This window comes from Pempheris klunzingeri, chromosome 4, assembly GCF_042242105.1.
Source record: "Pempheris klunzingeri isolate RE-2024b chromosome 4, fPemKlu1.hap1, whole genome shotgun sequence".
NCBI classification, from domain to species: Eukaryota; Metazoa; Chordata; class Actinopteri; order Acropomatiformes; family Pempheridae; genus Pempheris; species Pempheris klunzingeri.
Window position 1 is genome coordinate 15,392,303 of NC_092015.1, and position 12,700 is coordinate 15,405,002.

Sequence of the window (12,700 nt, forward strand, 5' to 3'; positions counted from 1 at the left end):
GGCAGCCAAAACAGTGGAGGAGGGGAAAATGGCCAAAAACGCTGACCCCGGGGTCAAGGAAATGGCCGTTTTGGGAGCCCACGCAAAACTGCCTCTTTTTTGCCTGATCCACCTCCAGACCTGTTGGGAAACAGTTACTGATCACTTTTAATGTGGTAAGTCGGCCAGAAAACACGTGGCAGCCAAAACAGTGGAGGAGGGGAAAATGGCCAAAAACGCTGACCCCGGGGTCAAGGAAATGGCCGTTTTGGGAGCCCACGCAAAACTGCCTCTTTTTTGCCTGATCCACCTCCAGACCTGTTGGGAAACAGTTACTGATCACTTTTAATGTGGTAAGTCGGCCAGAAAACAAGTGGCAGCCAAAACAGTGGAGGAGGGGAAAATGGCCAAAAACGCTGACCCCGGGGTCAAGGAAATGGCCGTTTTGGGAGCCCACGCAAAACTGCCTCTTTTTTGCCTGATCCACCTCCAGACCTGTTGGGAAACAGTTACTGATCACTTTTAACCCTTATGCACCCCTCGGTACATTTTTTGCATTTTTCAACTAAAAATACTCAATAATTTTGCCAATTTTAATGATAATGAGACAAAATTTTGCAGGGATGTCAGTCTTTTACCACATTTTAAGATTTCAACTTTGAATGTATTAATAGAATTATAATACACTGTGGAGAGAAGAAAGTTCCTCTCGTCACCCTTAAAACATTTTTTGCACCATTGACTCCCATTAAAACATCACTTTTTGATCCTACTTTAATTACACCATAAAATAATGTTTTACTTATGACTACCTTTTCAATCTAAGCTTTTGGCTTGAAAATTGTAGTTTTTTTCATTATCCATCATTTGACATCTTTTTCCACTATATGGCTGAGGGCTCCATTATATGCTGTTTCAGTGAATCCTACTTCCGTTGCATTTCTCACTATTGCTCCCCAGCAGAATGCATGATTCCAACTAAAATGGTCTGAGTGTGTTGGCAGTGATGTAAAAGTGTGGTATGAATGTGTGTTTTGACAAATTATTTGATGAGTGTGTGTGTGTGTGTGTGTTTGTGTACAGGGAGTTAGAAAGTCATTTTTGCTCACCACATTTTGCACATCCCTATCGCTATCTTTCTTATGACTACAGACCACATGCACCCACTCACCCCCCCGCCCACAAACACACACCTACACACACACACACACCTATTCGAAGCCCCCAGACACACTACAGCACTTGTAAAAAGCAATCAAGGTCAAAAGGTCAAAAGGTCAAAAGGTCAAAGAATCTAAGGAGGAGCACCCTAGCTTTTTTTTGCCTGGAAACGTTTTTTTTTTTTTTTTTTGACCAAAGCAGTCTTTTTATTGTTTTGGTTTACAGTGCAGCATGTTTATACAGGTGCTGTGTCTGCAAACCTCAAGCTGCACCTAGCTGGTGCTGGCTGGTCATTTCCTCAGTGACAATGAAGAGACACTTTTGTGTTAGAGGAGGCTCTGACTGCTGTCCTGCAGTCACCTGAGAACGAGGAGGAGATGTCCGGCACAGACACAGGCACTGAGGACATATCAGGGGAGGCTTCACCTGAAATTCATCCAGATGGGTCTCCAGCTCAAGTGAGGACATCCATGTCCTCACTTGAGCTGGAGCTGGAAGACCCATTTCCTCACTTGAGCTGGAGCTGGAAGACCCACTAGTGCGGCTGCTGCTTGGACCAGCAGCAGCCACACTAGTGGATCATGTCAGAGGAAATGGAAGAGCCAGCAGGAGAAGCCAGGCCCTCAAAGAGGTACAGGCAGTGCACATTTTGCATGGGACAGAGAAAGGTCTGGACCCATTGTGCCAAGTACAGCAAGTATGGATGCCAAGTACAGCAAGTATGGATGCAAAGTATACATGACAGTGATCTGCAGGTCCTGCTCCACTGAGTGACCTTTCTCATCATTTGTCAATATATTCCCAAAATACCATTAAAGGGTTAAAATTAATTCATAAATACATGTAAATTGAATAGTTATGATCTGGACTGAGGTTGTTCAAAAGATTTAATGCATTGAAAGTGAAAAAAATATTAATGTATAATATTTTTAGAGCACTTCTTAGGAACAGAGTATTTTTTGCACAAAGGATAAAAGGTGGCATATTTTGTACATAAAGTCAAACTGCTCAAAAAATAATGATGGATTCAAATCAATGTTGTTGTCAATTATTGACATACCCAAGGGTGTAATACCCCCCCAAAAAAATTCCAGTTTGCAATTAGTATATGGAAAATATTTCATATTTTGTGTTTTACCTCATTTGAAATTTTTGGTTTTATATTCCCAAAATGGCACTAAAAAGTTAAAAATACTTAATAAATCCATGAAAATGGAATAGTTATGATCAGGACTGAGGTTTTTCAGAAGATTTAATGCAATAAAAGTGAAAAGAATATTAATTATAATATTTTTATAGCACTTTTTAGGAACAAAACATTTTTTTGCACAAAGCATAAAAGGTGGCATATTTTGTACATAAAGTCAAACTGCTCAAAAAATAATAATGCATTCAAATCAATGTTGTTGTCAATTATTGACACATCCAAGGATGTAATTGCCCCCCCAAAAAAATTCCAGTTTGCAATTAGTATATGAAAAATATTTCAGATTTTGTGTTTTTCTCATTTGAAATTTTTGGTTTTATATTCCGAAAATGGCACTAAAAAGTTACAAATGTTTAATAAATCCATGAAAACTTAATAGTTATGATTAGGGCTGAAGTTGGTCAAAAGATTTAATGCATTGAAAGTGAAAAAAAATATGAATGTATAATATTTTTATAGCACTTTTTAGGAACAGAACATTTTTTGCATCGAGGGTAAAAGGTGGCACATTTTTACATAAAGTCAAACTGCTCAAAAAATAATAATGCATTCAAATCAATGTTGTTGTCAATTATTGACATATCCAAGACTGTAATACCCCCCCAAAAAAATTCCAGTTTGCAATTAGTATATGAAAAATATTTCAGATTTTGTGTTTTTCTCATTTGAAATTTTTGGTTTTATATTCCGAAAATGGCACTAAAAAGTTACAAATGTTTAATAAATCCATGAAAACTTAATAGTTATGATTAGGGCTGAAGTTGGTCAAAAGATTTAATGCATTGAAAGTGAAAAAAAATATGAATGTATAATATTTTTATAGCACTTTTTAGGAACAGAACATTTTTTGCATCGAGGGTAAAAGGTGGCACATTTTTACATAAAGTCAAACTGCTCAAAAAATAATAATGCATTCAAATCAATGTTATTGTCAATTATTGACATATCCAAGACTGTAATACCCCCCCAAAAAAATTCCAGTTTGCAATTAGTATATGGAAAATATTTCATATTTTGTGTTTTTCTCATTTGAAATTTTTGGTTTTATATTCCCAAAATGGCACTAAAAAGTTAAAAATATGTAATAAATCCATGAAAACTTAATAGTTATGATTAGGACTGAAGTTGGTCAAAAGATTTAATGCATTGAAAGTGAAAAAAAATATGAATGTATAATATTTTTATAGCACTTTTTAGGAACAGAACATTTTTTGCATCGAGGGTAAAAGGTGGCACATTTTTACATAAACTCAAACTGCTCAAAAAATAATAATGCATTCAAATCAATGTTGTTGTCAATTATTGACATATCCAAGACTGTAATACCCCCCCAAAAAAATTCCAGTTTGCTATTAGTATATGAAAAATATTTCATATTTTGTGTTTTTCTCATTTGAAATTTTTGGTTTTATATTCCCAAAATGGCACTAAAAAGTTAAAAATATGTAATAAATCCATGAAAACTTAATAGTTATGATTAGGGCTGAAGTTGGTCAAAAGATTTAATGCATTGAAAGTGGAAAAAAATATGAATGTATAATATTTTTATAGCACTTTTTAGGAACAGAACATTTTTTGCATCGAGGGTAAAAGGTGGCACATTTTTACATAAACTCAAACTGCTCAAAAAATAATAATGCATTCAAATCAATGTTGTTGTCAATTATTGACATATCCAAGACTGTAATACCCCCCCCCCAAAATTCCAGTTTGCAATTAGTATATGAAAAATATTTCATATTTTGTGTTTTTCTCATTAATTAATTGTAGTTTTATATTGCAAAAATGGCATTAAAGGGTTAAAAATATTTGACAAATACATGAAAACTTAATAGTTATGATTAGGACTGAAGTTGGTCGAAAGATTTAATGCATTGAAAGTGAAAAAAAATATGAATGTATAATATTTTTATAGCACTTTTTAGGAACAGAACATTTTTTGCATCGAGGGTAAAACGTCATTATTTTTTTAAGGGGTGCACAAGGGTTAATGTGGTAAGTCGGCCAGAAAACAAGTGGCAGCCAAAACAGTGGAGGAGGGGAAAATGGCCAAAAACGCTGACCCCGGGGTCAAGGAAATGGCCGTTTTGGGAGCCCACGCAAAACTGCCTCTTTTTTGCCTGATCCACCTCCAGACCTGTTGGGAAACAGTTACTGATCACTTTTAATGTGGTAAGTCGGCCAGAAAACAAGTGGCAGCCAAAACAGTGGAGGAGGGGAAAACGCTGACCCCGGGGTCAAGGAAATGGCCATTTTGGGAGCCCACGCAAAACTGCCTCTTTTTTGCCTGATCCACCTCCAGACCTGTTGGGAAACAGTTACTGATCACTTTTAATGTGGTAAGTCGGCCAGAAAACAAGTGGCAGCCAAAACAGTGGAGGAGGGGAAAATGGCCAAAAACGCTGACCCCGGGGTCAAGGAAATGGCCGTTTTGGGAGCCCACGCAAAACTGCCTCTTTTTTGCCTGATCCACCTCCAGACCTGTTGGGAAACAGTTACTGATCACTTTTAATGTGGTAAGTCGGCCAGAAAACAAGTGGCAGCCAAAACAGTGGAGGAGGGGAAAATGGCCAAAAACGCTGACCCCGGGGTCAAGGAAATGGCCGTTTTGGGAGCCCACGCAAAACTGCCTCTTTTTTGCCTGATCCACCTCCAGACCTGTTGGGAAACAGTTACTGATCACTTTTAATGTGGTAAGTCGGCCAGAAAACAAGTGGCAGCCAAAACAGTGGAGGAGGGGAAAATGGCCAAAAACGCTGACCCCGGGGTCAAGGAAATGGCCGTTTTGGGAGCCCACGCAAAACTGCCTCTTTTTTGCCTGATCCACCTCCAGACCTGTTGGGAAACAGTTACTGATCACTTTTAATGTGGTAAGTCGGCCAGAAAACAAGTGGCAGCCAAAACAGTGGAGGAGGGGAAAATGGCCAAAAACGCTGACCCCGGGGTCAAGGAAATGGCCGTTTTGGGAGCCCACGCAAAACTGCCTCTTTTTTGCCTGATCCACCTCCAGACCTGTTGGGAAACAGTTACTGATCACTTTTAATGTGGTAAGTCGGCCAGAAAACAAGTGGCAGCCAAAACAGTGGAGGAGGGGAAAATGGCCAAAAACGCTGACCCCGGGGTCAAGGAAATGGCCGTTTTGGGAGCCCACGCAAAACTGCCTCTTTTTTGCCTGATCCACCTCCAGACCTGTTGGGAAACAGTTACTGATCACTTTTAATGTGGTAAGTCGGCCAGAAAACACGTGGCAGCCAAAACAGTGGAGGAGGGGAAAATGGCCAAAAACGCTGACCCCGGGGTCAAGGAAATGGCCGTTTTGGGAGCCCACGCAAAACTGCCTCTTTTTTGCCTGATCCACCTCCAGACCTGTTGGGAAACAGTTACTGATCACTTTTAATGTGGTAAGTCGGCCAGAAAACAAGTGGCAGCCAAAACAGTGGAGGAGGGGAAAACGCTGACCCCAGGGTCAAGGAAATGGCCGTTTTGGGAGCCCACGCAAAACTGCCTCTTTTTTGCCTGATCCACCTCCAGACCTGTTGGGAAACAGTTACTGATCACTTTTAATGTGGTAAGTCGGCCAGAAAACAAGTGGCAGCCAAAACAGTGGAGGAGGGGAAAATGGCCAAAAACGCTGACCCCGGGGTCAAGGAAATGGCCGTTTTGGGAGCCCACGCAAAACTGCCTCTTTTTTGCCTGATCCACCTCCAGACCTGTTGGGAAACAGTTACTGATCACTTTTAATGTGGTAAGTCGGCCAGAAAACAAGTGGCAGCCAAAACAGTGGAGGAGGGGAAAATGGCCAAAAACGCTGACCCCGGGGTCAAGGAAATGGCCGTTTTGGGAGCCCACGCAAAACTGCCTCTTTTTTGCCTGATCCACCTCCAGACCTGTTGGGAAACAGTTACTGATCACTTTTAATGTGGTAAGTCGGCCAGAAAACAAGTGGCAGCCAAAACAGTGGAGGAGGGGAAAATGGCCAAAAACGCTGACCCCGGGGTCAAGGAAATGGCCGTTTTGGGAGCCCACGCAAAACTGCCTCTTTTTTGCCTGATCCACCTCCAGACCTGTTGGGAAACAGTTACTGATCACTTTTAATGTGGTAAGTCGGCCAGAAAACACGTGGCAGCCAAAACAGTGGAGGAGGGGAAAATGGCCAAAAACGCTGACCCCGGGGTCAAGGAAATGGCCGTTTTGGGAGCCCACGCAAAACTGCCTCTTTTTTGCCTGATCCACCTCCAGACCTGTTGGGAAACAGTTACTGATCACTTTTAATGTGGTAAGTCGGCCAGAAAACAAGTGGCAGCCAAAACAGTGGAGGAGGGGAAAATGGCCAAAAACGCTGACCCCGGGGTCAAGGAAATGGCCGTTTTGGGAGCCCACGCAAAACTGCCTCTTTTTTGCCTGATCCACCTCCAGACCTGTTGGGAAACAGTTACTGATCACTTTTAATGTGGTAAGTCGGCCAGAAAACAAGTGGCAGCCAAAACAGTGGAGGAGGGGAAAATGGCCAAAAACGCTGACCCCGGGGTCAAGGAAATGGCCGTTTTGGGAGCCCACGCAAAACTGCCTCTTTTTTGCCTGATCCACCTCCAGACCTGTTGGGAAACAGTTACTGATCACTTTTAATGTGGTAAGTCGGCCAGAAAACAAGTGGCAGCCAAAACAGTGGAGGAGGGGAAAACGCTGACCCCGGGGTCAAGGAAATGGCCGTTTTGGGAGCCCACGCAAAACTGCCTCTTTTTTGCCTGATCCACCTCCAGACCTGTTGGGAAACAGTTACTGATCACTTTTAATGTGGTAAGTCGGCCAGAAAACACGTGGCAGCCAAAACAGTGGAGGAGGGGAAAATGGCCAAAAACGCTGACCCCGGGGTCAAGGAAATGGCCGTTTTGGGAGCCCACGCAAAACTGCCTCTTTTTTGCCTGATCCACCTCCAGACCTGTTGGGAAACAGTTACTGATCACTTTTAATGTGGTAAGTCGGCCAGAAAACAAGTGGCAGCCAAAACAGTGGAGGAGGGGAAAATGGCCAAAAACGCTGACCCCGGGGTCAAGGAAATGGCCGTTTTGGGAGCCCACGCAAAACTGCCTCTTTTTTGCCTGATCCACCTCCAGACCTGTTGGGAAACAGTTACTGATCACTTTTAATGTGGTAAGTCGGCCAGAAAACAAGTGGCAGCCAAAACAGTGGAGGAGGGGAAAATGGCCAAAAACGCTGACCCCGGGGTCAAGGAAATGGCCGTTTTGGGAGCCCACGCAAAACTGCCTCTTTTTTGCCTGATCCACCTCCAGACCTGTTGGGAAACAGTTACTGATCACTTTTAATGTGGTAAGTCGGCCAGAAAACAAGTGGCAGCCAAAACAGTGGAGGAGGGGAAAACGCTGACCCCGGGGTCAAGGAAATGGCCATTTTGGGAGCCCACGCAAAACTGCCTCTTTTTTGCCTGATCCACCTCCAGACCTGTTGGGAAACAGTTACTGATCACTTTTAATGTGGTAAGTCGGCCAGAAAACAAGTGGCAGCCAAAACAGTGGAGGAGGGGAAAATGGCCAAAAACGCTGACCCCGGGGTCAAGGAAATGGCCGTTTTGGGAGCCCACGCAAAACTGCCTCTTTTTTGCCTGATCCACCTCCAGACCTGTTGGGAAACAGTTACTGATCACTTTTAATGTGGTAAGTCGGCCAGAAAACAAGTGGCAGCCAAAACAGTGGAGGAGGGGAAAATGGCCAAAAACGCTGACCCCGGGGTCAAGGAAATGGCCGTTTTGGGAGCCCACGCAAAACTGCCTCTTTTTTGCCTGATCCACCTCCAGACCTGTTGGGAAACAGTTACTGATCACTTTTAATGTGGTAAGTCGGCCAGAAAACAAGTGGCAGCCAAAACAGTGGAGGAGGGGAAAATGGCCAAAAACGCTGACCCCGGGGTCAAGGAAATGGCCGTTTTGGGAGCCCACGCAAAACTGCCTCTTTTTTGCCTGATCCACCTCCAGACCTGTTGGGAAACAGTTACTGATCACTTTTAATGTGGTAAGTCGGCCAGAAAACAAGTGGCAGCCAAAACAGTGGAGGAGGGGAAAATGGCCAAAAACGCTGACCCCGGGGTCAAGGAAATGGCCGTTTTGGGAGCCCACGCAAAACTGCCTCTTTTTTGCCTGATCCACCTCCAGACCTGTTGGGAAACAGTTACTGATCACTTTTAATGTGGTAAGTCGGCCAGAAAACAAGTGGCAGCCAAAACAGTGGAGGAGGGGAAAATGGCCAAAAACGCTGACCCCGGGGTCAAGGAAATGGCCGTTTTGGGAGCCCACGCAAAACTGCCTCTTTTTTGCCTGATCCACCTCCAGACCTGTTGGGAAACAGTTACTGATCACTTTTAATGTGGTAAGTCGGCCAGAAAACAAGTGGCAGCCAAAACAGTGGAGGAGGGGAAAATGGCCAAAAACGCTGACCCCGGGGTCAAGGAAATGGCCGTTTTGGGAGCCCACGCAAAACTGCCTCTTTTTTGCCTGATCCACCTCCAGACCTGTTGGGAAACAGTTACTGATCACTTTTAATGTGGTAAGTCGGCCAGAAAACAAGTGGCAGCCAAAACAGTGGAGGAGGGGAAAATGGCCAAAAACGCTGACCCCGGGGTCAAGGAAATGGCCGTTTTGGGAGCCCACGCAAAACTGCCTCTTTTTTGCCTGATCCACCTCCAGACCTGTTGGGAAACAGTTACTGATCACTTTTAATGTGGTAAGTCGGCCAGAAAACACGTGGCAGCCAAAACAGTGGAGGAGGGGAAAATGGCCAAAAACGCTGACCCCGGGGTCAAGGAAATGGCCGTTTTGGGAGCCCACGCAAAACTGCCTCTTTTTTGCCTGATCCACCTCCAGACCTGTTGGGAAACAGTTACTGATCACTTTTAATGTGGTAAGTCGGCCAGAAAACAAGTGGCAGCCAAAACAGTGGAGGAGGGGAAAATGGCCAAAAACGCTGACCCCGGGGTCAAGGAAATGGCCGTTTTGGGAGCCCACGCAAAACTGCCTCTTTTTTGCCTGATCCACCTCCAGACCTGTTGGGAAACAGTTACTGATCACTTTTAATGTGGTAAGTCGGCCAGAAAACAAGTGGCAGCCAAAACAGTGGAGGAGGGGAAAATGGCCAAAAACGCTGACCCCGGGGTCAAGGAAATGGCCGTTTTGGGAGCCCACGCAAAACTGCCTCTTTTTTGCCTGATCCACCTCCAGACCTGTTGGGAAACAGTTACTGATCACTTTTAATGTGGTAAGTCGGCCAGAAAACAAGTGGCAGCCAAAACAGTGGAGGAGGGGAAAACGCTGACCCCGGGGTCAAGGAAATGGCCATTTTGGGAGCCCACGCAAAACTGCCTCTTTTTTGCCTGATCCACCTCCAGACCTGTTGGGAAACAGTTACTGATCACTTTTAATGTGGTAAGTCGGCCAGAAAACAAGTGGCAGCCAAAACAGTGGAGGAGGGGAAAATGGCCAAAAACGCTGACCCCGGGGTCAAGGAAATGGCCGTTTTGGGAGCCCACGCAAAACTGCCTCTTTTTTGCCTGATCCACCTCCAGACCTGTTGGGAAACAGTTACTGATCACTTTTAATGTGGTAAGTCGGCCAGAAAACAAGTGGCAGCCAAAACAGTGGAGGAGGGGAAAATGGCCAAAAACGCTGACCCCGGGGTCAAGGAAATGGCCGTTTTGGGAGCCCACGCAAAACTGCCTCTTTTTTGCCTGATCCACCTCCAGACCTGTTGGGAAACAGTTACTGATCACTTTTAATGTGGTAAGTCGGCCAGAAAACAAGTGGCAGCCAAAACAGTGGAGGAGGGGAAAATGGCCAAAAACGCTGACCCCGGGGTCAAGGAAATGGCCGTTTTGGGAGCCCACGCAAAACTGCCTCTTTTTTGCCTGATCCACCTCCAGACCTGTTGGGAAACAGTTACTGATCACTTTTAATGTGGTAAGTCGGCCAGAAAACAAGTGGCAGCCAAAACAGTGGAGGAGGGGAAAACGCTGACCCCGGGGTCAAGGAAATGGCCGTTTTGGGAGCCCACGCAAAACTGCCTCTTTTTTGCCTGATCCACCTCCAGACCTGTTGGGAAACAGTTACTGATCACTTTTAATGTGGTAAGTCGGCCAGAAAACAAGTGGCAGCCAAAACAGTGGAGGAGGGGAAAATGGCCAAAAACGCTGACCCCGGGGTCAAGGAAATGGCCGTTTTGGGAGCCCACGCAAAACTGCCTCTTTTTTGCCTGATCCACCTCCAGACCTGTTGGGAAACAGTTACTGATCACTTTTAATGTGGTAAGTCGGCCAGAAAACAAGTGGCAGCCAAAACAGTGGAGGAGGGGAAAATGGCCAAAAACGCTGACCCCGGGGTCAAGGAAATGGCCGTTTTGGGAGCCCACGCAAAACTGCCTCTTTTTTGCCTGATCCACCTCCAGACCTGTTGGGAAACAGTTACTGATCACTTTTAATGTGGTAAGTCGGCCAGAAAACAAGTGGCAGCCAAAACAGTGGAGGAGGGGAAAATGGCCAAAAACGCTGACCCCGGGGTCAAGGAAATGGCCGTTTTGGGAGCCCACGCAAAACTGCCTCTTTTTTGCCTGATCCACCTCCAGACCTGTTGGGAAACAGTTACTGATCACTTTTAATGTGGTAAGTCGGCCAGAAAACACGTGGCAGCCAAAACAGTGGAGGAGGGGAAAATGGCCAAAAACGCTGACCCCGGGGTCAAGGAAATGGCCGTTTTGGGAGCCCACGCAAAACTGCCTCTTTTTTGCCTGATCCACCTCCAGACCTGTTGGGAAACAGTTACTGATCACTTTTAATGTGGTAAGTCGGCCAGAAAACAAGTGGCAGCCAAAACAGTGGAGGAGGGGAAAATGGCCAAAAACGCTGACCCCGGGGTCAAGGAAATGGCCGTTTTGGGAGCCCACGCAAAACTGCCTCTTTTTTGCCTGATCCACCTCCAGACCTGTTGGGAAACAGTTACTGATCACTTTTAATGTGGTAAGTCGGCCAGAAAACAAGTGGCAGCCAAAACAGTGGAGGAGGGGAAAATGGCCAAAAACGCTGACCCCGGTGTCAAGGAAATGGCCGTTTTGGGAGCCCACGCAAAACTGCCTCTTTTTTGCCTGATCCACCTCCAGACCTGTTGGGAAACAGTTACTGATCACTTTTAATGTGGTAAGTCGGCCAGAAAACAAGTGGCAGCCAAAACAGTGGAGGAGGGGAAAACGCTGACCCCGGGGTCAAGGAAATGGCCATTTTGGGAGCCCACGCAAAACTGCCTCTTTTTTGCCTGATCCACCTCCAGACCTGTTGGGAAACAGTTACTGATCACTTTTAATGTGGTAAGTCGGCCAGAAAACAAGTGGCAGCCAAAACAGTGGAGGAGGGGAAAATGGCCAAAAACGCTGACCCCGGGGTCAAGGAAATGGCCGTTTTGGGAGCCCACGCAAAACTGCCTCTTTTTTGCCTGATCCACCTCCAGACCTGTTGGGAAACAGTTACTGATCACTTTTAATGTGGTAAGTCGGCCAGAAAACACGTGGCAGCCAAAACAGTGGAGGAGGGGAAAATGGCCAAAAACGCTGACCCCGGGGTCAAGGAAATGGCCGTTTTGGGAGCCCACGCAAAACTGCCTCTTTTTTGCCTGATCCACCTCCAGACCTGTTGGGAAACAGTTACTGATCACTTTTAATGTGGTAAGTCGGCCAGAAAACAAGTGGCAGCCAAAACAGTGGAGGAGGGGAAAATGGCCAAAAACGCTGACCCCGGGGTCAAGGAAATGGCCGTTTTGGGAGCCCACGCAAAACTGCCTCTTTTTTGCCTGATCCACCTCCAGACCTGTTGGGAAACAGTTACTGATCACTTTTAATGTGGTAAGTCGGCCAGAAAACAAGTGGCAGCCAAAACAGTGGAGGAGGGGAAAACGCTGACCCCGGGGTCAAGGAAATGGCCATTTTGGGAGCCCACGCAAAACTGCCTCTTTTTTGCCTGATCCACCTCCAGACCTGTTGGGAAACAGTTACTGATCACTTTTAATGTGGTAAGTCGGCCAGAAAACAAGTGGCAGCCAAAACAGTGGAGGAGGGGAAAATGGCCAAAAACGCTGACCCCGGGGTCAAGGAAATGGCCGTTTTGGGAGCCCACACAAAACTGCCTCTTTTTTGCCTGATCCACCTCCAGACCTGTTGGGAAACAGTTACTGATCACTTTTAATGTGGTAAGTCGGCCAGAAAACAAGTGGCAGCCAAAACAGTGGAGGAGGGGAAAATGGCCAAAAACGCTGACCCCGGGGTCAAGGAAATGGCCGTTTTGGGAGCCCACGCAAAACTGCCTCTT